This window comes from Ornithorhynchus anatinus, chromosome 2, assembly GCF_004115215.2.
Source record: "Ornithorhynchus anatinus isolate Pmale09 chromosome 2, mOrnAna1.pri.v4, whole genome shotgun sequence".
Taxonomy (NCBI): Eukaryota; Metazoa; Chordata; class Mammalia; order Monotremata; family Ornithorhynchidae; genus Ornithorhynchus; species Ornithorhynchus anatinus.
Window position 1 is genome coordinate 106,424,592 of NC_041729.1, and position 22,861 is coordinate 106,447,452.

The 22,861-nt window shown below is 49.0% G+C and overlaps 1 protein-coding gene and 1 non-coding gene across 2 annotated transcripts in view; one reads left to right on the top strand and one right to left on the bottom strand.

Annotated features, from left to right (window-relative positions):
* The first annotated feature begins 3,952 nt into the window (after positions 1-3,952).
* The window catches only part of HS3ST5 (heparan sulfate-glucosamine 3-sulfotransferase 5), a 256,972-nt gene continuing 238,063 nt past the window's right edge, over positions 3,953-22,861 (top strand). The window contains exon 1 of the mRNA XM_029050771.2: positions 3,953-4,251. The gene's annotated coding sequence lies outside the window, so the exon portion shown is untranslated. The remainder of the gene's footprint in view (positions 4,252-22,861) is intronic.
* LOC114809806 lies at positions 20,105-20,241 on the bottom strand. The gene has a single exon (XR_003757582.1). It is a non-coding gene; the product is annotated as a small nucleolar RNA SNORA7 (small nucleolar RNA).

Consider the following 22,861-nt stretch of genomic DNA (forward strand, 5'->3'; position numbering starts at 1 on the left):
AAGCGCTCAACAAATACCAACATTATTATTATTACTGTAAGCTCATTTTGGGCAGGGCACATGTCTATCAACTCTATTATATTGCACTCTCCCAAGTACTTAGTACAGTGCTAGGCACACAATAAGTGCTCTGCACACAAGAAGTGCTTAATAAATATGATTGACTCATTTAAAGAGAGAGAGAGAGATGCACACCTATAAACCACAAAGGTGATATGGGAGAATATGAGAATTTAAATGCAAAACTGGCATTTTTGGAAATGGCATTTGGGAAAGTCTCTTTGGGGAGATGGGGATTTCAGATAGGTTTTTAAAATGGGAAGAATTGCGGTATGTCAAAGCTGAAGAGAGAGTGTGTTCCAGGCAGGAGGGAGAGCAGGAGGAAGAGGACAGTAGGAGAGGTGATGATGATAGCATTTGTTAAGCGCTTACTATTTGCCAAGCACTGTTCTAAGCACCGAGGAAGATACAAAGTGATCAGTTTGACTCACATGGGGCTCAGTCTTAATCTTCATTTTACTGTTGAGGTAACTGAGGCACAGAGAAGTTAAGTGGCTTGCCTAAGGTCACACAGCAGACAAGTAGCGGAGGTGGAATTAGAACCCATATCCTCTAACTACCAAGCCTGTGCTCTTCCCAGTAAGCCACGCCGCTTACAGTGAGGAAGTTGGCTTGGGATGAGCAGTAAGTTGGAGTGTAGTAGCGGAAGAGAATGGCTAAATAAATAGGAGGGACAGAGTAAATTGAGTGCCTTGAGGCCAATCAGGAGTTTCTTTCAATCGGTGGTATTTATTGAGTGCTAACCGTAGCCTAGCACTGTAGTAGGCCCTTGGGAAAGAACGAAACAGTAGAATTGATAGACGGGTTCCCCATCCACTGGTGGCCTACCATCCAGAAGGGGAGATGCATTAAAGTATCTACTAGATGCAGTATACTTCCTACTTTTTAATGATATTTCTTAAGCGCTTACTATGTGCTAGGTGCTATACTAAGCACCGGGGCAGATACAAGCTAATCAGGTTGGACAACGTCCGTGTCCCATATGGGGCTCACTCTCCTCCACTTCACTATCCTCCACTTCACTATCCAGAGAAGCAGCGTGGCTCAGTGGAAAGAGCACGGGCTTTGGAGTCAGAGGTCATGAGTTCGAATCCTAGCTATGCCACTTGTCAGCTGTGTGACTGTGGGCAAGTCACTTAACTTCTCTGTGCCTCAGTTACCTCATCTGTAAAATGGGGATTAAGACTGTGAGCCCCACGTGGGACATCCTGATTCCCCCGTGTCTACCCCAGCGCTTAGAACAGTGCTCGGCACATAGTAAGCGCTTAACAAATACCAACATTATTATTATTATTATTATCCTCATTTTACAGATGAGGTAACTGAGGCACAGAGAAGCAAAGAGACTTGCCCAAGGTCACACAGCAGACAAATGGCAGAGCCGGGATTAGAACCCAGGTTCTTCTGACTCCCAGGCCCGTGCTCTTGTACATTCCAAGCGCTTAGTACAGTGCTCTGCACATAGTAAGCCCTCAATAAATATTATCGAATGAATGAATGCTCTATACATTAGGTCATGCTGCTTCTCATGATGCAGAAAGGAATGGGTAACCATTTGAAGTTTTTTGAGGAGCAGGGAAATGTGGGCAGAACCATGTTTTAAAATGATGATCTGGGCAGCAGAATAAAGTATGGACTGGAGAGGGGAGAAACTGGTGATAGGGAGACCAGTGAGGAGGCCGATGCAGTAGTCAAAGTGAGATAAGACAAATGCCCGAACCAGGTGGCGGCCATATAAATGGAGAGGAAAGGATGGGGATTGGAAATGTTGTGGAAGATAGACTGAGTTTGGAGTCAGGCTGAATATAGAGGATGAAATAGGGGGAATTAGTAGTTGAAGCCATGAGAACGAATGAGCCCCGCCCAGGCAATGACTATAGGTCGAGGAGAAAAGGGAGCATGGAGGGAGGAAGAGGAAGGGCCCATGAAAGAGGAGGGTTAGAAAGTCAGGAGAGACTTGTATCAGCAAACCAAGGTTAAGTAGTGTTTATTCATAATAACAGTTATGGCACTTGTTCAGTGCTTACTATACGCCAAGCACTATTCTGAGCCCCGGGCAAGATACAAAGTTACTCAGGTCGGACACGGTCCCTGTCCCACCTGGGGCTCATAGTCTCGATCCCCATTTTACAGAGAAGTTAAGTGACTTGCCCAGGATCACAAAGCAGATGAGTGGCAGAGCTGGGATTAGCACCCGGGATCCTTCTGACTCCCAAGCCCGTGCTCTCTCAGACAGCTCTCTAGTGCTTCTCTAGTGTTTCCAGGAGAAAGAGGTGATCCACGGTGTCCAAAGCAGGCAAGAGGTTGAGGAGGTTTAGGCTGGAGTACATTCTGGCAGATTTTGCAAGAAGGTCATCGGTGACCTTAGAGAGAGCGGTCTCGGGGGAGTGAAGGGCAAAAAGTGATTGAAAAAGGTCAAGAAGGGTATTGGAGGAGAGGAAGTGAGCATGTGTGCTCAACGTCTCATAGGGGGATGTATGGGAATTGAAGAACGGAGTGGGGCTGTATCTGATGTTGCAGTGGAGTCCAGAGTACAGGGTTTTGTTTTGGTTTTTTTGGGTTTTTTTGTTTTTTTTTTGCAGGGCAGATAGAGGGGAATAGGAGAGCTGCTGTTTGAAAGCAGAGGTCATAGGGGAGCCGCACGTTTCATTCATTCGTATTTATTGAGCACTTACTCTGTACAGAGCGCTGTACTAGGCGCTTGGAAAGTACAATTCTGCAACAGATAGAGACGATCCCTACCCAACAACGGGTTTGAAAGCAGAGGTCATGGTGATGGAGTCCTCCTTGCCCTTCCCACCTATCTCTCTCTCTCTCTTTCTGTCTCTTTCTCCCTCCCTCTCTCTCTCTCTCTCTCTGTCCCTGGTCCGGCTCTGCCGCAGAGCAGAGGGGCCTTGTCTGCAGAACCCTCTGGGCCCCGCACCTGCTTCCAGGGGCATTTCAGTTCCTGCCAGGCCTGGGTCCACCGGACGGCCCCAGGTCGGACCAGAAACCGCAGGCATTTGACCCAACGGAGCTGGTCTGGTGATCCCCCCTTCCCCATCCTCATTTCCTTTAGTAATTGAGACAGTGGCAAGGGGGGGGAAAAAAAAAAAAAGACTAGAAAGCCTTTCGCCGAACGGTCCTACCGGTCCCTTTTTCTGTCCTGAGCTAGTGATTGCTTTAATCCCCGGGTGGAAGAAAGCTTTGATTGATTCGGGCCTGGATCTCCCTTTTTTCTCCCCCCCATCCTACCGTCCCCCCTTTTCTTTCTCCCCCTCAGCCCCTCCTGGACTCTCGGGCTTGCCTGTCCTGGACTGGAGAGCCCTGGGCTGGACGCCCCCCCCCCCCCCCCCCCGGGCTGTCTTTTCCATCCGGTCTCGGTGCGTGTCCTCCCCGCGCAGCCCCTCCCCGCCTTCCCGCTCCTCCCCCGTCCCCGGGGAGCGGTTTGGGCAGGGGAGGGTCCGGCTGCTCTGTCCCCGGGGTTCTCTGCGGAGGAGCCGCGCCAAGGCGGGCGCGCAACTGGGGCTTGCCCTGCGGGGAAGGGCCCCGGGGGTCCGGGGGTGGGGGGGGGGAGGCTGAGGCCTGGGGCTGAGGCCTGGGGCTGGGGTCGGGGCCTGCCCTGCCAGAGCAAGCCCCCCTTGCACCCGGCCCGCCGCCCCCAGCCCCCCACCTCCCTCCCCCACCCCCAGGATGGGCAGGGAACGCACCTTGCGCTTCTCCATCACCAAACTGCGCTCCTCCCCAACCCCTCCCTTACGCTCTCTCCATCCTCCTCCCTGCATCCCGCCCCGTTCCCTCCCTCCCTCCCTCTCCCTCTCTCTTTCCCTCCCTCCCTCCCTCCCTCCCCCTCTCTCTTTCCCTCCCTCCCTCCCTCCCTCCCTCCCTCCCTCTCTCTCTCTCCATCCTCTCTCTAGCGCGCGCCTTCTCTGCTTGGGGGTCTGCCCTGCCTCCCTCCGCTTCACTCTCCGCACACACACACACACGCACACGCACACAGAGTCACACTCACACACAGTCACACTCACTCTCACAGCGGCCGACGCACAGAGAGACGCGTCCCCGGATCACTCCAGCAGTCCCCGGACCTGCTGGACAGCGGCTCTCCCTCTTGCCCCTGGCCCTCAGCGTCCCCATCTCCCGCCCCACTCCGGCCCCTGCCGCCGCCCGCGAAGCCCCCCAGCATCCCCACGAAGCCCACCACGCTGCCCGGTAAGCGAGAGTCCAGTCCTTGCCCCACGGTCACTCGGTCTGCCGCTCCCCCGGTGTTAAATTGCGGGTGTGCGTGGGGGGGGGGGGGGGGTGTGTGTTTTCTGGGGAGGTCCGGAGGTGGTCCCCCTCTCCGGGGAGACTCACCCCAGGGGCAGGTAGGGCTGCCCCGGATCCAGTCTGGGGCTCCTTCGGGCCCCTTGGATTGCAGGAGGACGAAGGGACAGAGACTTTTGGGAGGTTCGAGAACGCCCCCCCGCTCCCCTCCACCAAGGTCCAGCCGCGCTTGACCCCCAGGGCTGGCCCTTCTAGCTGCAGTGCATCGGTTGTTACCGGTTAGCGGTGTTGATCGATCAGTACTGAATGACGGGGTTGGCCGTTCGAGTAGTTCCGTCGCAGGGATGGGGGTCCACCGGACGGCCCATCCCCCAGAGATGGGGTCGGTGGGGCGGACAGGGGACTCCGGTCACATTACCTAGGGGCCAGGTAACCGGTGACCGGATTGCGCTGACCCTGGATCCTCTGGGACACTGCCGGGCTGTCCTGCAACATCGCCCTCCCATAGCCACCCGGCACTTGCCCAGACTTCCCTCACCCTCCGGCCCCCGGTCCCCGTGCCGCAGCTGGACGGCGGGGTCAGCGTGGGTTTGCCCTCTGACTCGTCCGGGGCTGGCCTGACCCTCTGTCCGCCCAGTGTGTGTTCCAGTCATCCCCTCCACGGGGCAAGGAACCTTCCGTCCACTCCACTGGCCCAGAAAGGTCATAGGTTAGGGGGTCGGCGTTTGTCCTTCCCAAAGGCTGGGCGTCCTGGGAATCAGTGAGTGCCCCCGACCCTGCCCCACTTCTGTCCATTCCCTGGCAGCTGCTCCCCAGAATTCCAGGACCACTTGAGCTTTGGCTACTAGCCCCCTCCGCGGAAGGAGGAATGAAGGGACCAGTCCTTCCTTGCCCCTGGAGAACCGCCCAGGACGGCCCTCTCCCAAATTGCAGCTGATCCGGTTCGAATCGTGCTCTCCCTGCCCGTGTCCCTCTCCCTGTCCAGTCTGTCTCTCTGGGACTCTGTCTCTCCCTATCCCTGTGCCTTCCTCGTTTCTAACTCTTCGTCCGTTTGCCTCTCCCCGTCTCTCTCGATACGTTATGATGTCCCCAGTTGAAAAACAATGTTACTGATGAATAATTAAAAAGGGTGTTTTTCGAATAGACTACTAAGCAGATTTTATGGAAAACTACGGGGTTGCAGTAAACGGGAGATCTTTCCCCAGCCTGAGCTCAGATTACAGTTTCTTAGGTCCGGGATGACCTTCGGGATGAAGTTTTAATATTGAAAGACTGGAACCGTGCGCTCCCCGGATCAGGTCATCCCTGGTCTCGGGTGAGTGATGCGCTACCAGCTGCCAAAGACACTTCGCGGTGAGACTTTGGGATAAATTGTTCTTAAAACAGGGGAACCTTTTGTTCGGGCTATCTCACTGCAAAAACGGTTTTGCCTTCATGCAGTAATCACCCAGAGTGTTCAGCTAGTGAGATAGTAACTTCTGCCACAGTTTGAATGATCTAACCCCTACCTGAAATCTGATCTGGGTGATCGTGACCGCATTCGAACGGTTTTTGAGTTTCTCTCTGGGGTTTGAAGAAAGCTTGGCAGGTCGGGACTCTTGAAATTATCTGGGGCTCCTTTGTCACCGATTGGGCAACTCTTGTGCAGGAACGTTTTGTCAGTCTCCGTGGATTTAAGAAAAGCACCTCTTTTTTTTTTTTTTAAGCAAGGAGCCAGGCTTTGTCTGGGGCAGGTTTTGCTGACTCCAGTTCTCACCGTCACTTTTTTTCGGCTCAATCTTTGTTCCAGTGGGTTATGGGAGTATGTTCCATACTTCAGCAATGCCAGACACTCGATAAACATCAACCACGACTGCATGTGGGCTTACCAGTCTAAGGATGAGCATGATTCAGTGGGGATATGGTTTATCTGAGGAACCTCTGTTCCCGTGTGTATATTTTGCTCTTCTGGGGAAAAGTCATTCTGGAGATTTTTTGTTTTAATGATATTTGTTAAATGCCTACTATGTGCCGGGTGCTGGGATAGATAAAAGATTATAGATAAAAGATAATCCAAGCACTTAGTACAGTGCTCTGCACACAATGAACACTCAATAAATATGATTGAATGAATGAATAGTCAGGGCGGGCAATCTTTGTCCCACATAGAGCTCACGGTCTTAGTCCCCATTTTACAGATGATCAGGCAGCGTGTCTGCGAATTCTGCTGTATTGTACTCCCAAGCACTCGTACAATGCTCTGCACATAGTAAGTGCTCAAAACTACTATTAATTGATCTGTAGATTGATGAGTTCACTGAACCACAGAGAAGTGAACAGCAGACAAGTAGCAGAGTTAAGATTAGAACCCACGTCCTTTTGACTCCCAGATCCATGAAATATACAGTCCCAATAACCCAGGGACAGTGAGGACTCCTAAAACTCATTCTCTGGCTTATCCTCCATCTTCCTGATCAGGCCATCCTTTCAGTCCCTTGGCCCTTCAGTGTATAACCGTTCGTTTGTTATTTGTTTACTCATGTTAACCATTTGAATTGATTCTCTCAAGCTTTTCCCCATTTATATATTTGGCAAATTATGTCTGCTTATCTCCTCCATTATAGACTGTAATGTATAGGCTCAAGGGCAGAAACTGGGTTTTTTCCTTCTCAAATCCCTTCTCAAATCCCTAGGTCAGGGCTCCGCCTACAGCCCTACTCAATACAGTGCTCCGCCCACTGTAGAACCCAGAAAAGTGCTTCACCCTCTGTAGGCACCCAAACAGTGCTCCATACACAGTACCTGATCAGTATAGTGCTCTGCACCCAATAAGTGCTCAGGATAGTGCTCTGCACTCGGCAGTACCTAAGAAATACTGGGTAGTGATGACAACTGTCTATTTCCTGGTTTAGCCACAGCCCTGTTTAAAAAGCATATCACTTTTCCCTTGTTTTTAAAAAGCTGTTTGCAATTTTTCAGTGGCAGTGTAAACTCCTCCCCGGTGTGTGTTGGGACCCAGGGCCAATTAAGTGTCTGGTGAAAAGTGATTTTACTTAGTTGTAGTATTTATTATAGGCTTACTATGTGGTTAGTGCTGTGGTAGGTATAAAATAATCAGATCAGACACAGTCCCTGCCCCACAAGCAACTCACAGTCTAATAATTTACCTTGCTGATATCATTTCCCCGCAAACGGGAGATTGTCGAACGAGGATTTGCTTTGCTCTTAAAACTCTTTCATTGGCGAACCCTTTAGATCATGGTAATTACCTCTCGGGAACCCTGGGCTCATTTTTGATGTTGAAAATGTGTTTTGTTTATAAAGAAATCTTCAACAGTTGCACTGCTAAAAATGTGTTCGAGTGGTGGTGGGGATGGTGGTAGTGTTGATTGGAGGTTGAGCTTCTGGGGACCAAAGTCTAAGCCATTTCAGCCTGCAGGAAACACTGTGGAACTGGTTTGAAATCGGGGAACTGTAAGGGCTGATGTCACATTTAATATGCCAGAGGATCCCAAGGCTGACGAAGTAGCCCGCGTGGATCCGTGTTGCCTCTGCTACCTGAGATTTCCCCCCCATCCCCACCAGGAGGGGGCACACAGGGTCTATCCGGCCAGGAGGGGGTGATGGCCAAGAAAAGACAACTCCCTGGGGTCGGGCTAAGGTGACTGGTATGAGCTGGGGTGACCTAAGATCGCGATTCCCCATTTCCGGTTAGCTATTCATTCGTTGATTCATTCGATCGTAATTATTAAGTACATACCATTCACAGAGCACTGTACTAAGTGCTTGGGAGAGTACAATCATGTTGATATTTGTTAAGCGCTTACTATGTGCCAAGCACTGTTCTAAGCATTGGGGTAGGTACAAGGTAAACAGGTTGTCGCACATGGGGCTCACAGTCTTAATCCCCATTTTTCAGACGAGGTAACTGCAGCGTGGCTCAGTGGAAAGAGCACGGGCTTTGGAGTCAGAGGTCACGGTTTCGAATCCCGGCCCTGCCACTTGTCAGCGGTGTGGCTGTGGGCAAGTCATTTCACTTCTCTGTGCCTCAGTTACCTCATCTGTAAAATGGTGTTAAGACTGTGAGCCCCACGTGGGTCAACCTGATTCCCCTGTGTCTACCCCAGTGCTTAGAACAGTGCTCTGCACATAGTAAGCGCTTAACAAATACCAACATTATTGTTATTATTATTAAGTGACTTGCCCATGGTCACACGGCTGACAAGTGGTGGAGTCAGGATTAGAACTCATGACCTCTGACTCCCAAGCCCTGGCTCTTTCCACTAAGCCACGCTGCTTCTCTGCTTCACAATACAGCACAATACACAATACACACTACAGCCAGGCTGCTTCACAACACAGCAATAAAGAGTGACAATCCCTGCCCACAACGAGCTCGCAGTCTAGCTGAGCCCAAATGAGCATCTCCCATATTGAAGAACTTCTGCCGTGTCCACTTCGAGTCTCTGCTGCCTTTTCAGTACTCTTTTTCAAAATAGCATCAGGCCGCAAGTAACATCCTTCTGGATCAGAGATCCCTTCTGTCAGAGAATCCCCCTGGAAACCCTCAAACTTCCCGGTCAGGCTAACCCAACCACGGTCTTAGCCGTCATAGACCGTAAGCTCGTTGTGGGCTCGTTGTCGACCAACTCAGTTATAGTGTACTCTCCCAAGTGCTTACTAGAGTGTTCTGCACACAGGAAGGGCTTGATAAATAGGACTGATTAATGTGCATATCTGTTTGCCGTTTACATTTCTTTTTCTTGCTTGTCCCTCTGTGCTTTATATCTCTTCTCTCTTTTATCTATGGCTTGTTGAGCCACGTGGTTGTGCTTGTTTCCTTCAGAAAATTAGAATCTTCTCAAAGGCAGAGAGTGTGCCTTTTACTTCTATTGTGTTTCCCACGTGCCTTGTACTCAGCAGGCGCTTAGTACAGGGTTCTGCATGTGGTAAGTGACCAGTTCAGTGCTCTGCACACAATAAGCACTGAATAAATGCTGTTGAGAGTCTGGTCCCTCCATCCCATGGGCATTAGGACACCTGGAATGCGTCTATCAATTCTGTTGCATCGTACTCTCCCAAATGCTCAGTATAGTGTTCAGCATGCATTATGTGCTCAGTGAATACCATTGATTGATTGGTTGGTTGATTTGGAGGAATTGTGTGCCGGTTATCCCCATCATCATAATAATTATGACGTTCGTTAAGTGCTTGCTACGTGTAAAGCACTGTTCTAAGCACGGAGGAGGATACAAGGTGATCAGGTTGTCCCACATGGGCCTCACAGTCTTAACCCCCGTTTTACAGATGAGGTAACTGAAGCACGGGAGAAGTGAAGTGACTTGCCCAAAGTCACACAGCTGACAAGTGGCTGAAATGGGATTTGAACCCATGACCTATGACTCCCAAGCCTGTGTTCTCTCCACTGAGCGACGCTGCTTCTTTGCCAGCCACGCTGCTTCTCTGCTCGTGGTTAGGGATGGATCTTCCAACGTCTCTAACTCTCCTCTCTCCATTGCTAACTTACACTTGTGACCCAACATGGACCACTTGACCGTGGATTTATCCAAGCCCCTCGGGAATCTGGTTGTGTTCCCAGGGACACAACGTTTTGTGGTAATGGACCCTGTGTTCTCACCCCTCATTGGGGAAGGAAGTGATTCCTTATATTTCTGCTGAACCTGCCAATTTCAAGCTTCAAGCAGTGCCCCTCTCTGCTAGAGTGGGCTTCGGGAACAGCAACAACTATCTTGACTTCACCCTGTCCACACCATTCAAAGTTTTGTGTCCTCCAACCCTGTCCTATCTCAGTCTGTACCTTTCCGGACCAGAAAATACAGACACCTTCTGCCTGGGCTCATATGGAAATGTCCCCATCCCTCCCATGGTTCAGGTGGTCCTTTTCTGTAATAACAGTGGTAATTAGGGTATTTGCTAAGTACTTACTATGTATCAAGCACTGTACTTACTGAGCACTGGGCTGGATACAAGTTAATCAGGTCGGGCACAGTTCCGGTCCCAGATAGGGCTTACAGTCTAAGGAGGAGAGAGAGCAGTTTTTTTCAGCCTAATTTTACAGATGAGGCCCAGGGTAGCTAAGTGATTTGCCCAAACTCAAACAGTAGGCAAGTGCTGGAAATAGAACCCAGGACCTTTGATTCCCAGGCCCATGTTCTTTCCCCAAGCTTTTTCAATTTCCACCAACTCTGTCCTGTCTTTCCTGAGGTGTGGTGGTCACTGTGGGCAGGGAACGGGTCTACCAAGTCTGTTTTATTAGGCTCTCCCAAGAGCTTAGTACAGTGGTCAGTAAATGCTCAATAAATACAATTTATTGATTGATTGGTGACAGGACTGCACACAGTATCCCAAGATGAAGGGGCCCAGGGATTTTATTATACAACTGCCCTCCATGCCTCCCTCCCTGCTTCCCACTATCAATCATCAATCATTGGCATCTACTGAGTTTGTGCGCAGAGCACTGTACTGACTCGATGGCATAAGACAAGACCAACTGGTGGTATGTTGCATTGGAAGGGGGAGGGCTTTCCAGATTAAAGGGAGGATGTGAACAAGGGGTTGGCAGTGAAATAGACGAGATCGAGGTACAGTGAGTAGATCACCATTGAAGGAGCAAAGTGTGCAGGTTAGGTTGTAGTAGGAGATCATGCAGTAAGATAAGAGGGAGAGAGCTGATTGAGTGTCTTACACCCAGTGGTAAGGAATCGCTTCGATATGGAGCTGGATGGGCAACCACTGGATGTTTTTGTGGAACGAGGAGATGTGAACTGAAATTATTTTAGGAAAATGATCCAGGCAGCAGAATGAAGAATGGGTTGGAGAGGGGAGAGACAGGAAACAGGGAGGTCAGCAAGGAAACTGATGCTGTAAATATGGTAATAATAATTCTGGTATTTTTTAAGCTCTTACTATGTGTCAATCACTGTTCTAAACTAAGTTAATCAGGTTGGACTCAGTCCCTTTCCCATATAGAGCTTATAGTCTAAGTAGGAGGAAGAACAGGTATTGAATCCTCAGTTTACAGTTGAGCAAACTGAGGCACAGAGTAGTTAGGTGACTTGCCCAAGGTTACATAGCAAACAAGTGACAGAGCCAGAATTAGAATCCATGTCCTCTGACTCCCAGTCCCATGGTTTTTCCACTCAGCCATGCTGCTTTCCAGCTTGGCAAGTGCTTGGATCAGCATGGTAGCAGTTTGGATGGCGAGGAAGGAGCAGATTCTGTTGTCGTCGTGCCTGGCATCCCTCCCCACATTACCTAGTCTCCCTCCTCAGTCCGCCAGACTGACCGCCCTGCTGTCTACATCCTTCAAACTGGCCCAGCTTCTCACCCTAGTCCTCCGCTGCGGCCCTGAACTCTGAGTCTGTGGCCCAGGGTCTCCCGACGTAGCTCAGCCTGGCCCTGGTGCGTGACCCAGTCCTCCATCAGGCTACCTTCCGTCTTCCTCCTCCCTGCTCTACCAGGAGACCTTCCCCTCTCCCTGCTCTTCGCTCCTTCAATAGACCTTTCCCTCTCCCTACTCCTTCTCACTCCACTTCCCCCCATCCTAGTTTTCCAGGTGTAACAGTCTCCCTTCCCCGAGATCCAGCAACAGCATACTGTGAATAACTTGGCACGAGCTCACTACAAGCTTATCCCACACAATCAGTCAATAAATCAATCGTATTGATTGAGCGCTTACCATGTGATGGTGGTATTTGTTAAGCGCTTACTATGTGCAAAGCACTGTTCTAAGCACTGGGGGGGATACAAGGTGATCGGGTTGTCCCTTGTGGGGCTCACAGTCTTCATCCCCATTTTACAGATGAGGGAACTGAGGCACAGAGAAGTGAAGTGACTTGCCCAAAGTCACACAGCTGGCAAGTGGCGGAGCCGGGATTCGAACCCATGACCTCGGACTCCCAAGCCCAGGCTCTTTCCACTGAACCAAGCTGCTTCTCAATGCAGAGCAGCGTGCTAAGCATTTGGTAGAGAACAATATAACAGATTTGGTAGACACACTCCCTGCCCGTGAGATTATAGTTTAGACGGGGGTAGAGGAGGTCATAATTCCCAATGCTCTGGACCGAAGACCAGCCCCCAGTGATTCAGAAGGAAGGTATTCTGCGACTGATAGCATCCTCGGTCTCCCTCTCTCCACCATCTGGAGACTTGTCTCTAATTGTGCCTTTTTTGCTGTGTATGAAGATATCATTAACATTAAGCAGCAAATCTTTTAAATACTAATGAGAGAGAGCACAACTGCGTGGTCATAAATATTAACCATCTTGCTATGTGAGTACAGTTTGGGGATCTATTTAGAAACACGTTACAATGTCACTGTAACACCCTGCTACAAATCCTAAATGATTTTTATCTAACTAATTAACTCAAGTCAATTAAAAACTTACTCTCATTCTGCATGAGTTTATATAGGAAATCTGCAACCCTCTTTTCCCTGACTAGGAAGGGAAATGGTGAGGGGATCACAGTAGATGTCCCACACAGTGCTAGGCACACAGTAGGCATCCAGTATAGTACTTTCAATCTAGTAAGTCCTCTGGTCACAGTAGGTTCCCAGTATAAACTCTGCCTTATAAGAGGGGTTCAGTACATTGCTCTGCACAGTGCAGGCTCCCAGAATAGTAGTCTTTATATAGTAGGCACCCTATACAGTACCCTGCAAATAATTGGTGTCCCGTACAATGCTCTACACACCGGCTGTTCCTTACAACAGCTCCTCCTCGGTGTGTAACCTGCCCAACAAGGCTAGACAGACTTCTGGTCCTCAAGGGAATGCAGTGTGGCGCAGTGGAAAGAGCATGGTCCTTGAGTCAGGAGACCTAAATTCTAATCCCAGCTCCGCTGCTTACCTGCTGTGGGACCTGGGATAAGTCATTTAACTTCTGTCTCCCACTTTAGGATGTAAGGTCCCTGTGGGCAGAGATCATGTCTACCAAATCCACAGTATTGTATTTTCCCAAGCACCTAGTACCGAACTCTGCACAGAGTAAGTGCTCGATAAATATCACCGATTGAGTCTCTGTGCCTCAGTATCTTCCTCTGAAAAATGGGGATTCAATACCTGTTCTCCACCTTAGACTGTGAACCTGTGGGGGATAGAGATTGTATCTGATCTGATTATTCTGCGCCTCCCCCAGCACTCAGTACAGTGCTTGACACATAGGAAGTGCTTAACAAACACCACAGCTATTATCATCATCACTCAGCTCATATCTCAGCACCATGGCAAAGCCAGGCAGGAATTATTTGAGCCAGGGAGCTGAGATGCCTCCCTGATGACTCCCGCCTGATCTGCCCTGTCTCCATTGAAGTGGGAGTAACAGATAGGGATCGGCGTCCCCGGGTGGTCTCCTCCTGTCCTGTCCTGTCCTATCCTGTTCCGGGGCCTAGGGACTCCTCAGAGATGGTGCCCCCCACAACTCAGTGTCCAGCTCCTCTGGCTAGGTCCTAAAGACCCCCATCCCCCGAGACAGAACCCCACAACCCAGTGTCCAGCTCCCCTGGCTGGATCGATGGTGGCATGCCTGTGCCAGTGGCTGTCACCGAGGTCACAAGGTTGGCCGTGGTGTCTCCTCTGTTGCCTTGGGTTTTAGCCCAGGGAGATCTGGCAGCTCAGTCCCTCCTTTCCTTGTTCCTCCACCTCGGGGCCTCACCATATCCCCTCTCCATCGCTCCAGCATCTAGTGTTTAGAAGGAGTCTAGGTCTGTAACCTCAATAGCTGGTGGGAACCCAGTTCCACTGAACACATGCTCACACACACACACAAATGTATAAACACTTACGTGTCCCCATATGCCCCCTCAACTGCACCGTTATATACATGCCTGTCAATCAAAGGTATTTACTGAGCACTTACTAGCTGAAAAGCACTTTGCTAAGCTCAAACACACATACACACTCCTGTGCATATGAAACTCTGCACACACACACACACACACACACACACACACACGGGCAATCTCCAAACTACAGGAGGAAAGGTAGTTGACAAGAGAAGCAGCGTGGCTCAGTGGAAAGAGCCCGGGCTTTGGAGTCAGAGGTCATGGGTTCGAATCCCAGCTCTGCCACTTGTTAGCTGTGTGACTGTGGGCAAGTCACTTAACTTCTCGGTGCCTCAGTTACCTCATCTGTAAAATGGGGATCAACTGTGAGCCTCACGTGGGACAACCTGATTCCCCTGTATCTACCCCAGCGCTTAGAACAGTGCTCTGCACACAGTAAGCGCTTAACAAATACCAACATTATTATTATTAAGTTTTAGGCTGTCTGGGGTTCAACTCAGATGAGGAATTGACCTTCATTTAAGAATGTGAACCTCACATGTGCCCCCTCGCCCACTCTGCAGTAGGCAAGCGTCGCACACTGATATGTGAGAGTCAGAGGACCTGGGTTCTAATTCTTTCTCCACCACTTGCCTGCTGGGTGACCTTGGGCAAGTCACTTAACTTCTCTGTGCCTCGGTTTCCACATTTGTAAAGCAATCCCCGTTCTCCCTGCCCCTTAGACTGTGAACCCCATCTGGGATAAGGTCTATGTCTGATCTCTTCTATGTGGATCTGCCCCAGCACTTAGCGCAGTGTTTGGCATATGCCAAGTGCTTAATAAATGCCACTACCATCATTATTATTATCACTACGTACCCAGATCAATTGTTCTTTCCAGAGGGAAAAACGGAGCCCTGAAATTTTCCTTCTTGATCCAAAGGGGCCATCGCCGAGAGCAAACAGGGGGCCTCAACCTGGGATTTGATCAGACCGGGCATTGACCTGGAAGTCAGGAATCGGGATTACCCTGAGATTTAGGACTGCATTTCCCAGGCTCGGCGTCCTTGCCCGGCCAGACCCCGGGCATGGTGAACTGGGCCAGGTGCAGGGAAATTGGGCTAAAAAGAATTATCAGTGCTCTTCCTCCGAAAGAGCATGGCTCCCTTCTGACGGTACAACCTGCCGCCTGCTTGGGCCAATAACACCATTCATCCACTCCCACCCACCCTGAGGACATCTCTCTCAATTCCAGGCCTACTCTTCCTCTGGAAAAAGTGCTCCCCAAAATAAATCACCCCGGTGGGGAGTAATTACTGACAGCTGCATCTAATTAGCCAACCAGCACTCTACCCAGGACAATCAAGTGCATTACCTGTTTGTCATTAACTCTGTCGGCAGAGGTGGGGACTTTGCTAACCCAGAAGCAGTAGCTTAAGGGACCTGCATTTCCAGCAAATTAAATCCCATCGGCTAGAAGCAGAGTTACCGTATCCGTAAGCAGCAGTGAGGAAAGGGAGTCCAGGAGCCAAAGAGGTTGGGGGAGAGACTGACAGCTCACACTTCTAGAAAATCATGTAGGTTGTTTAAATATCTTTCACCTTTGGGGGTGGGCTGACTGTTTGAATTCCAGAGGAGTGAGGAGTGGGCGTGGAAGAAGTAGGAAGAAATGTTGGAGTCAATTATTAGCACTCAAGTCCCGTTTCCCTTTTTTAACCTTGTCCTTCATTTTTGACACAATCAGCAGCATTTCCCAAGTCCCTACTGGGTGTAGCTCTCGGGCTGCAAGTTACAGCTTATGGAGCTGGACAGTTACTGGATGCGGGTCTCGGAGCTGGACAATCATGGGTGCAGTACACTGGGCTGGGTAATTACTGGGGTGCCACTCGCAGTTACTGGTTGCAGCACATCAGGCTGGGCAATTACCAGTTGCAGCTCTGAGGTCTTGGATGTTTACTGGGTGCGGGACACTAGGCTGGGAAGCTCCTGAGTGCAGGTTGTGGGGCTGGACAGCTACTAGATGCAGCACACTGGGCTGGGCAATTTGTGGATGCATTTTGGGGGACTGGGCAGTTCCTGGATAGAGCTTGCACAGCTGGACAATTACAAGGTGCAGTTCACGGGGCTGGACGGTTATTGGGTGCAGCAAATTGAACTGGGCAATTACTGGATGCAGTTCTTGGGGCTGGACAGTTACTGGTGGAGCACACTGTGATGGGTGATTACTGGATGCAGTTCACAGGGCTAGACAGTTACTGTTTATTCGGTCTTATTATTTATTGAGCACTTATTGTGTGCAAAGCAGTGTACTAGGCGCTAAACTCACTAGATGCAGGTCGTGGACGTGGAACTGGGAAGCAGAATGGTCTAATGAATAGAGCACAGTCTTGGGAGTCAGAACATCATGGGTTCTAATCCCAGCTCTGCCGCTTGTCTGCCATGTGACCTTGGACAAATCACTTCACTTCCCTGTGCCTCAGTTCCCTCAACTGTAAAATGGGGATTAAGACTGTGAGCTCTGTGAGGGACAATGTCCAACCCGTTTAGCTTGTATCTATCCCAGCGCTTAGATCGGTGCCTGGCACATAATAAGTGCTTAACAGATACCATAATTATTATCGTTATTACTGTTATTATTGCTGGATGCAGCATACTGGGCCGGGTAGTTCCTGGGTACAGCCTCCAGGACTAGGCAGTTCCTGGGTAGATTTAACGGGGCTGGACACTGAGGGGGGCAGTTCCTTGGCACAGTTGGTGGGTCTGGGCTATTAGCTGTTGCAGCTCACACGGCTGAGCACTTGGGTGTAAAGCATAAAAGTCGGAAACTCTTCCCTGTCCTCACTTGGAGTGGCAATCCCTACCACAACTCTTCCTAATTCATTTGCCCTCCGGAGCCCCAGAGACACTCTCCTGGGTCTCCAGTAAGGAATGTTTCCATTGCATCATACGACAGACCGGGAAGGTGGGAAACTGAGTCTGCGACCCACCCACCATGATCTTTGTAAGATCCTGCTTTGGTTTCAAGCAAGGCCTAGATGTGGGGAGGGAGGGAGGAACAGAGGGAGGCTCGTGCTTTGGCTGTGGCTCTGGCACCCCTCCAGCCTGAATCATTTCATTTGGCTGACCCACAGTTTCCTCTGAGGAATTCAGTTGGAGAGGTTGTTCTTGGCTTCTCGGAGCGATACTACCGTCTCTAGCTCTGAACGAAGAGTCAGCCCAGCCCCGATTTCACCCGGTTCCTTTTTCTGTTCACTCGAAAGCTTTACAATCTTCCGCTCCTTGGAATCGAGAGGAGCCAAATTCTGCATTCAGCTGGCCATACTATGGTCTCAGAGGGATGTGCTGCAGTTTGACCAGTACAGAATTTCAATTTGGAGATGCAGTCAGTCAATCAATCAACCAATCATATTTATGGTGCACTTACTGTGTGCAGAGCACTGAACGATGCTCTTGGAAGAGTACAACAGAATTAGTAGGCATGATCCCTGCCCTCAAGAAGCTTACAGCCTAGCTGGGGAGTCCGATATTAAAAGAAGTAATAAAATATGTAAGATAGGCCCAAAAGTGCTACCAAAGGTTGTGCCTACTCAAAAGCGTAGATAGCACAGAGGAGCTGACGTGGCACTGTTAGTAGAAGAGAACGTATCATTTCTTTCTACCTTCTACCCCAGCACATAGTACAGTGCCTGACACCTAGTAAGCATTTAATAAACAGCAATAAATAAATGAATAAATATCTTTATTCTGGACTTCCCAAGCATCTAATACCCTGCAGTGCATCATGTGGGCACTCAGTGAATACTGGAATTACTAACTACTATTACTGCCATTACTACACTCTGGTAACTATAAACTGGAAAAGTAGGAGGGAGAGAGTGGATTGGGTGCCTTAAAGTCAATGGTCAGGAGTTTCTGTTTGATGTGAGGAAGGATGGGCAAACTTTGGAGGGTTTTGAGAAGTGCCGAAGAAAAATACAGAATGACGATTTAGAAAAAAATGATCCAGACGACAGAGGGAAGTCTGGACTGGAGCCAGGCCCTCATCCCCAACCAGGTGACTTCATGATTCCCGAGTTAGCAGGAACTTAAGAGATCAGTCAGCCCAGTCCTCCACCTCCAGGTAGATCAAGTAATCAGTCATATTTATTGAGTGCTTATTGTGCGCAAAGCATAAGCACTTGGGAGAGTACAGTGCAAGAGAATTAGCAGATAGGTTCCCTGCTCATTACAAGCTTACAGCTAGAAGGGGAGACATACATTTATAGGAATAAATAAGTCATTTATAATATTGTTTAGACTGTGAGCCCGTCGTTTAGACTGTGAGCCTGTTGCCGGGCAGGGATGATTGTCTCTATCTGTTGCCGAATTGTACATTCCAAGCGCTCAGTACAATGCTTTGCACATAGTAAGCGCTCAGTAAATGCGATTGAATGAATGAATAATTTAGAGATATGTACATAAGTGCTGTGGGGTTGAGATTAGGGTGACTATCATATGTCCAAAGGTTACAGATCTGAATACAGAGACAACGCAGAAGGGAGACCGAGCTGGGGAAAAGAGGACTTGATCGGGGACGGCTTCTTGGAGGAGATGTGACCGTAGTAATGCTTTGAAGATGGAGTGGTGATCTGGCGTATATGGAGCAGGAGGGGGTTGCAGGTGAGAGGGAGGATGTGGAAAAGGAGTAGGTGACAAGATAGACAAGAACATCATCAGTGCCTTTTCCCTTTCCTTACATCAATTTTCCATCTTTGTAACCCTTTCTGTAGCACTTCTTCTCTGGCCCCTCTCCACTTTATCTACATGCTGTTTAAAGTGGAGTCATTGAAACTGGGTGTGGGATCCTAACAAGTGCTTGCCGGGGGTGGCGTGGAAGCGAAGTCTTATTCCCTCACTTTGACTGGGCCAAGTCCTCCCATTAATGCATACCGGCACCATGCCGTTTGTTTTTAATACTAGCACAATTCTATTGACTACTATTCAACTATGGCCCATAAGGTTTATTCTGCTGTACTTGTGCCTAACCAGACTTTATCTGCTCTGTATATGAAGTGTTGCTTTTCATCATCATCATCATCATAAAGCACTTAATATGTGCCAGACACTGTACTAAGTGCTGAGGTAGATACAAGATAATCAGGTTGGACAAAGTCCCTGTCCCAAAGTGGGCTCACAGTCTTAATCCCCATTTTACACATGAGGTAACTGAGGCAGAGAAAAGTTAAGTGACTTGCCTGAGGTCACCCAGCAGGCATGTGCATTCCCACTTCCAGCCACACAGCACTTTTGTATGTATCTGTAATTTATACATTTTAATGTCTGTCTCCCCGTCTAGACTGAAGGATCACTGTGGGTGGGGAATGTGTTTATTTATTGCTATATTATACTCTCCCAAGCACTTAGTACAGTGCCCTGCACACAGTAAGTACTCAATAAATATGACTGACTGAATGAATGAATGTGGCAGGGCTGGGATTAGAATCCAGGTCCTCTGATTCCCAGGGCTGTACTCTTTCCACTAAGCCATGCTGCTTTCCTGACTTCAATCCTGGTTTTCTAGCACAAGGTGACTTTGAGATTGTGATTAATTCCAAAATGACTAGAAGTGTGTGAACAGATATTTGCCTGAAGAACACTGAGATTTTTGGACGATCTGACTATGGTGATAGCTACAGACAAATAAGGATCTCAGTGGGAAGTGAAGACATTAATGCCTTCTGAAACCTTTTTCCAAGGACCCTACACAATAATGTCAGGGAAGACAAGGTGTTTTTTAAAAATTGGGATTTATTAAATACATACTAACACTTGTCTTTTTTTATGCTGTTGAACCGTTTCTGAGCCATAGCAACTCCATGGCCGCATCTCTCCCAGAACACCTCACCTCAATCTGCAGCCATTCTGGTAGTGTATCCACAGAGTTTTTTTTGTTAAAAATGTGGAAGTGGTTTACCATTGCCTTCTTCCACATGGTGAATTTGAATCTCTGCCCTTGACTCTCTCCCTTGGTGCTGCTGCCCAGCACGGGTGAGTTTTGACTTGTAGCAGATTGCCTTCCACTCCTAGCCACTGGCCAAGCTAAGAATGGAATGGACAGGCCTCTGCTTGACTCTCCCTCCCATAGCAGAGACCGGTAGAATTCTGGAAACTCTCCAGGTGCGATCCTGAGAGCGGACATACAACCACTGCTACTAACAATGATTGTGGTATTTGTTAAGCCTTACTACATGCCAAGCAGGCTGGCATGCAAGATTCCAGATACAAGATAATAAGATCTCATATGGGGCTCATAGTCTAAGTAGGAGGTAGAAGAGTTATTGATTCCCCATTCTGCAGATGAAGGAACTGACACATGGCGAAGCAAAGTGACTTGCCCAAGTCCCTCAGCACGTAAGTAGAGCTGGGATTAGAAACCAGGGCCTCTGACTTGTAGTCCCTGACCCTTTCCATTAGGCCATGCTGCTTCTCATGCTGCATACTATGTGCTAAGTACTATAGTAGATAGACTACATTTAGATCAGACACAATTCCTGTCCCACGTGAAGCTCACATTCTAACGGAAAGAGAGAACAGATGTTTAATCCCCATTTTATGGATGAGGAAAGTGAGACCCAGAGAAGTTAAGTGACTTGCCCAAGGTCACCCTGTGCAGCCAAGTGGTGGAGCCAGGATTATAACTCTTAACTCCCAGTCCTGGGTGTTTTCCACTAGGCCACGCTGCTTCTCAAGGATTTGACCCCGTCTGCTGACAGGGCAGAAGCTACAAGTCAGGCAAGTGGGACACTTCATCCGTTTCCTCAGCCAGTCAGAAAATTGAATCAAGAGGGCTAATACGTCCTTTGGAAGATTGATAGAGTCCAATTTCATTGTGGCCTCAAGACTGAATAAATGGAAGCGTTGCTTAGCGGAAAGAGCCCGGGCTTGGGAGTCAGAGGTCGTGGCTTCTAATTCCAGCTCCACCACTTGTCTGCTGTGTGACCTTGGGCAAGTCACTTAACTTCTCTGTGCCTCAGTTCCCTCATCTGTAAAATGGGGACGTGGGACAAACTGATTACCTTGTATCTACCCCAGTGCTTAGAAAGATGCTTAGCACATAGTAAGCATTTATCAAATACCATCATTATTATTTTTATTGAGCTACTACGGTGTCCTTGTGACAGTGAGACTTGGATCTACCCCAGTGCCCACATTCGGCTTCTAGAGCATTGCTGCCGATGCCCCTTACGTTTGGCACTTGACGGAGAGGATTAAAGATAGAGATGGGGAGGCCATCAAGAAGAAATGTCTTAATGGCGCAGGAAAGCAGCACCTCAAATGATGAGCATAGCAGTGGATGAGTGGGAAAGAGCAGCAGAAGACCTCCAGGCTGGTAAGCAGCGGCAGGCAAAAACCAGTAGCTGTCTTAGAACGGAAACTTCGGGAAGAGAGAGACAGTGAAAGGAAGAAACGAGAACAGAAGCAGACACCTTGGGTAACACATGCGACATCGTGGCAAGAGGTAGCCCTTAGAGCAGCCATTGTGGAAATGATTTCTATTCCTCACTGGTCAGGTCAGCCACATGCCTGTTCCCTGAGAAAAATCTCAATGTGTGCAGTGATAAAAGTAAAAAAAAAAAAATAATTCTAAATGGAGCCCAGGTGACCAGGGATCTGTCTGCGGCCAGTGGGTAGGGTGGCAGCCATGGCCACGGTGGGAAGTGGGCTTCTGAGTGGGAGCTGGGGTGTGGTGGCCATGGCATCAACGGCGAGCAGGCTATCCAGGGAGAACCTCAGCCTCAGCCCCTCCCCACCAATCTGATCTAAACTGTAAAATCGTTGTGGGCAGAGAATGTCGCTGTTATATTGTTGCATTGTAGTTTCCCAAGTGCTTAGTACAGTGTTCAGCACTCAGTAAGTGCTCATTAAGTATGACTGGATTGGATGTTCCGGAACTGTTTCTTATACCGGAGCAGATTATGTTCAGAGTCTGCTTACCTCTAGCACGCTCAGTAGCACAATTGCATCATCTTTGCACCCAAAGGACAGCTCTGTATATTTATACTCGGTAAAACACTTTATTTATAGAAGATCGTTCACTCCCGTTTTAGCGGGGTGAAGAGTGGCGGGGCAAGCCAGGCTAAAAGAAATCAACTTTCATCCTCCAACTTCAGGTTAACCAACAATTTCAGCATCACCTCCCTCCAGTTTAAGTCAGATCTGATCCCTTAGAGCACGTCAATTTCACCTTGTTTTCTTTCTCCCGCGGAGCCTCTGGAAGTTCCCATCATCCAGGTACAGGAAGTAGAAGAAGGTGCCAAGATTATTACGGGCAGTTCAAACTGGGCAATGTTAATAGGCAGTAATGCCAGTGTACTTGCTTGGGGTGAAGTGCTGGTTTGGGGCATCAATGTTCACAGGGCGGTGAAGAGATGACAAATGGCTTTGAGAAGTTCTATGTCCCCTAGCAGAAATCCTCCCAAGTATCTCAGTATAACTAAGAATTTTTTTTTCTAAGAGATGGCTTATTAACTACTCAGAGCTACTAATCTTCCCCCTTAAAACTACTCTTCTAAATTTTCTCATCCCAGTTGACACAACACCAGCTTCCCTTCCCCAGAACCCCTCAAATTTGGGGCAGTCCTCTACTCCTTATCATCAGCTTTAAAGCACTCAATCAGCTCACCCCATTCTACCTCACCTCACTGATCTCCTACTATAGCTCTAGAACTAATTCTCTTCCCCTCTTCAAAGCTCTACTGAGAGCTCACCTCCTCCAAGAGGCCTTCCCAGACTGAGCTTCCCCTTTTCCCTCTGT